General features: G+C 34.6%; 1 long non-coding RNA gene across 1 annotated transcript; it reads left to right on the forward strand.

Moving 5' to 3' along the window:
* The first annotated feature begins 2,572 nt into the window (after positions 1-2,572).
* LOC140986057 (uncharacterized) lies at positions 2,573-3,959 on the forward strand. The gene is made up of 3 exons (XR_012176882.1): positions 2,573-2,705; positions 3,230-3,289; positions 3,756-3,959. It is a non-coding gene; the product is annotated as an uncharacterized lncRNA (long non-coding RNA).
* Positions 3,960-4,584: the final 625 nt, after the last annotated feature.

A 4,584-nucleotide genomic window follows, 5' to 3' on the forward strand; every position in this document is an offset into this window, starting at 1 on the left:
TTTAATTATCACAATAAATTCATATTATGTTATTATCAAATTTTAATTATTTTCTATAATATTAATCAATTTTTAGTTTTTTTCAGAAATTGGAATTAATGAAAATTTAATAATTAATATAATATTTTAATTTTATTTATAATTTTTTAAATCAATTAATTCTAGAAATTTTATTTATTTATTCAATCATTTTAAGAATATATTACTAATTAATATATGACGAGGGAATTTTAGTAAATAATTAACAAAAATAATCTTGCAAGTTAAAATCATGTCAAACATCATATAATTTATCATAATGTGTTATTTATCCTTATTTTTTATTTTATAATCAATCTTATTATATATCATTTACTTATCCTATCACACGAACCAAACGGTGCCTGAAAGTAAACATGCAATATTAATGCAATGTTGATGATGAGTCCATAATTTGTCATGTAGTAAACTTGCGTAAATGTTTGCAACAAAGTGAACGTTGGATCAAGCTCTAATTTGACCAACATGTTACCAACGGATTGAACTAAATTGTGAACGGTGAAGATCCGGTTTGGATATTGTTTGAAGTAGATTCTGGATGAAAAAAAAAAGTTATTGTATTTTTTTCATAAAATTTGAGCAGTTTTCTTGCAGATGCTTTATATGAAAAATGGACCACTGGATTTCACTGAATTTTGGATATATAAAAAATGTGGGTTGGTATATTTTGAGCTGTGTAGATCAAATTCATAGAGAATTTTAGCTTTTGAAAGTGTAACGTCTACTCATTCTTAAAAGTACGGAAATATTTTTTTTTAAACTCTCACTTTGAAATTAAACGTTTAAATACATTGCATGCATGAAATCCTACTTAAAAACATCATTTAAAATTATCATAAGCCATTACCAATAAAAGTATAGCGGAGAAAAAAACGAGTAAAATCCTAACATCAACAGTAAAATAAAACAACTTATAAAATCCTCATATCCTCTCAAAAACATAAAATCGTAAACGTGCAGAAAGTCATAAGGTCCTCGGGTTTTGTCGCCCACCAGGTCCGCTGACTCAGAGTCCAGCACCTCCAGTCTCCTCGACATCGAACTCACCTGCATCACACACGTCTAGTGAGTCTAAAGACTCAACACACCTGTACCATAAATAACAAATACCTATACATAGCACACAGCAGTGAAAAATATTATATTCAACATATCTTTCACGAACTTTAAAAGCTTAATGTAAACGTGTCATATGTAATCGTGACGTGTCAAAACAGCTCATCGTTAATCATCATTCATCATTCAGTTCATTATAGGTGACTATCGTACATCATCATTTACGATGGATCAATCATACATAGAACCGAGGTACCTGGCGGCTGTCGGACATCAGTGATAGAATTACCCATCCGCTGTGCCTAGGCCTCATCATCATCATTTACATATACATCTTAAACATTTACATATACTTCAATAGCCACAACTAATTCTCATCATTCAAAACATCATCATTTACATCACTTATAAAAATCATGCGGAAATGCAATTTTCTTCAAATTGAAGCATGCAACGTATATTTTCATAAAATCTTAAAAATCATGAATCATGATGCATAAACATTTAAAATATCATAAATTTGTGCTCGGGGTGCTGCCAGGACCAAAATCTCACCCCGGGTGCAAAATGATCATTTTGCCCCTGGAAACCCAAAAATTAGCGTTTCATCCCTGGACCTCTAAAATTGACCCGAAACTTGCCAAACTCCTTAAAATGTCCCAAAACATTTTTAAAAGCATTCCTAGACGTAAACTCGAGCCCAATTTACAACTTAACTGAACTGATTCGTTTTAAAACGTAAACAAAGATCTCGGTTTTAACCCGAATCGACTCGAAACCTAACCAAATTTCCCCCAACCTTTTTCCACACTTAATACACTCATTTACAGCCTTAAAACCATCCAAACCAACCCCCTAAACCTTCGAACAGTATGCCACCAGCTGCTGGAATTGCGACACTTGCCAATCCTACCCATCCTAATGCACCACTTTCCATATTTGAGATCCTAGCCTTCTACTGATGGGACCAGCTACGATCCACCCTTCCATAGGCCCCCTTAGGACTCCTCTGAACCTGCTGAACCCACCGACACAGCCCCATGCATGCTGCTATCTTCTAAGAGCCGAGAAACATCCCAAATTCCTACCCACGGCCTACCCGACTCAACCTTGCTCGATCAACTTTTCCACCGACTCCAGCATGGCTCGTGTAATGCCTGAAGTAAATATTATAAGTTGTTGATTTAGTAATATGATATTACTAAATAATTAATGATTTTTAAAGAATGAAATATGACATATTTTGGTCATATGAAGTTCAAATGATTTGAAATTTGGATATGACGTAAAAAATCAAAGATATAGAAGTTTCGTGTTTTGAGTTTTGAAAACTTTGATTGTTTGACTGGTCCAAATTTAAATATTGACGTTGAAAANAATATTTAAAAAATTAATATAATATAATATTAAAAAAATATAATAATATAAAATAAATGGAAATCGGTGGAATTCAATCAAACTCATTGAGATTGACGAGAAACAGAGAGAACGAGAGAGGTGAGAGAAAACAGTATTTCGATTTTTCTTTTCGATCTTGCGACTTATCGGTTTATCCAATCGACGAACCGACTTCAGTTCTGGAATCATTGACACGAGGTCTTCAATTTGAGGTATAAATTTTATAGTTTTGGTGATGTTTGAAATTCGTCGATTTTTGGAATAAATCCGATAAATTGTTAAATCATACTGAAATTGAAGATTGTTGAATAGTATATGATTTTAACGAAGAAGAGAAGATTATAGTGTTGTTGTGTTGAAATATTCTCAATTTATTATAATTAGGGATTTTTAATCGTTGGATTGAGATTGGAGAGTTGTTTGTCAGTTGTTATTAATTATGATTGTATATTCGGAGTCTACGAAGTATAGGCTACACGTTGATATAAAGTTTTCGCAATTTGACGGATGTTGTAAAATAGCATATTATTTGATGTTAAATTAATTAGTGTGTATTTGATAGCAGTATTGTGAATTAAATAAACTAGAATATTAAATTGATGAACAATAAGAATTTATAATCGAGTTTATATGTTGTGAATGAATTATTGTTGGGCTATTTGATGTTGTATATTGAAGATGTTATGATTGTATTGATACAGTGATAATGATTTGATAATTTTGTTGAATTATTTAGATACAACACAAGCCTCGGGATCAAAGAAATAGCTAGATTATGTATATACTCGATTATCAGGTACGTATTGACGTACGAGCATATGTTGTTATTGTTTAGTATTGATGAATACTATTGCGTTGAACGATGATAAATCACTGGTATTGGGTGATTTGATATTATATCTGTTGTTGTTTATTATCGTTGATATTGTTGGCTGTCGTTTGTTGGGAGACGTCACGTTGATGTTGTTCGTTCGACGATATTGCTGTCGCCGGTGTTGGGGTGCGACGTATCGTCGATGTTATTCGTTCAACGATATTGCTGTCGCCGGTGTTGAGGTGCGACGTATCGTCGATGTTGTTGTTGCAGTAGTATTGGACTTATGACGTTGATATCGTTGGTGGTTGATTGTCCAGAGATAGCAAGTGGAGTATTTCTGTTATCATTCCAGTTATATTTTATATTGTTGATGATATAATTGTTATGTATTACGATGATAATTGTTGTGTATGCTCACCCTTTGGGGGCTGTTTCTGTTGGATAGGTTACAGGACTCTGCTGTGAGACAGGATAGTGGTGAAGGACTAAGTGTGTCTAGTCAAACAGTCCTGTAGTTTATAGTAGATAGAGACAGTATAGTTTATTGTCTTACTTGAGTTGTATGTGTGTATTTATTATACTGTTTCTGCTGCATTGACGTAGATAGTGTGGTGATTGCACTATTTTGTCGTATATGTATTATATTATTACGTCGTTGAAAAGAAAATTTTTATGCATATGGCGTCACATGTTGTATGATTACGTGACGAGATTTGGGGCGCCACAGTTCGAGTCATCCCAGACCACGACTCAGACCCACCAGGGTCTGGTCCAGGGCTGGGGATGACCCTCGCACAACCGGAGCAACAGAATTTCCAATTGAGCCCCCACACAAGCCTCAACTCCGATCGGCCCTCAACAATCTCAACGAACCCGATCGAGCTTCGACTGCAGCATCTAAATCTCATCACCCTCGACCTTAACAGCTCTCTTTCAACCTATTACAGCAGCCCCTTACACCACAAACTAGAAAATTCGTGAGTGAACAACAAAATAATGCAAGAAATACATTATATCACCGAAATCTTTCAAGCACAAGGAGGGATCGAAAGTTTTCTTGCATTTACACATTCAACAACATATAAAACGTGTGTGATGAGTAAAGAAGAGATATAACGCATGCCTTGATGATTCCTACGCAAGAACATCGAAGAAATGAGCAACGGAGAAGCGCAGGAAGAATTTATTTGCAGGAACAAGCCAAGGCCGATGCTATTCAGCTGTTGGGGGTGCTGAAACCGAGAGGAAAGCCTGCTGACGGGAGGTTGTCGGCT

The sequence above is a fragment of the Primulina huaijiensis genome, chromosome 10 (assembly GCF_012295235.1).
Source record: "Primulina huaijiensis isolate GDHJ02 chromosome 10, ASM1229523v2, whole genome shotgun sequence".
Classification (NCBI taxonomy): domain Eukaryota; kingdom Viridiplantae; phylum Streptophyta; class Magnoliopsida; order Lamiales; family Gesneriaceae; genus Primulina; species Primulina huaijiensis.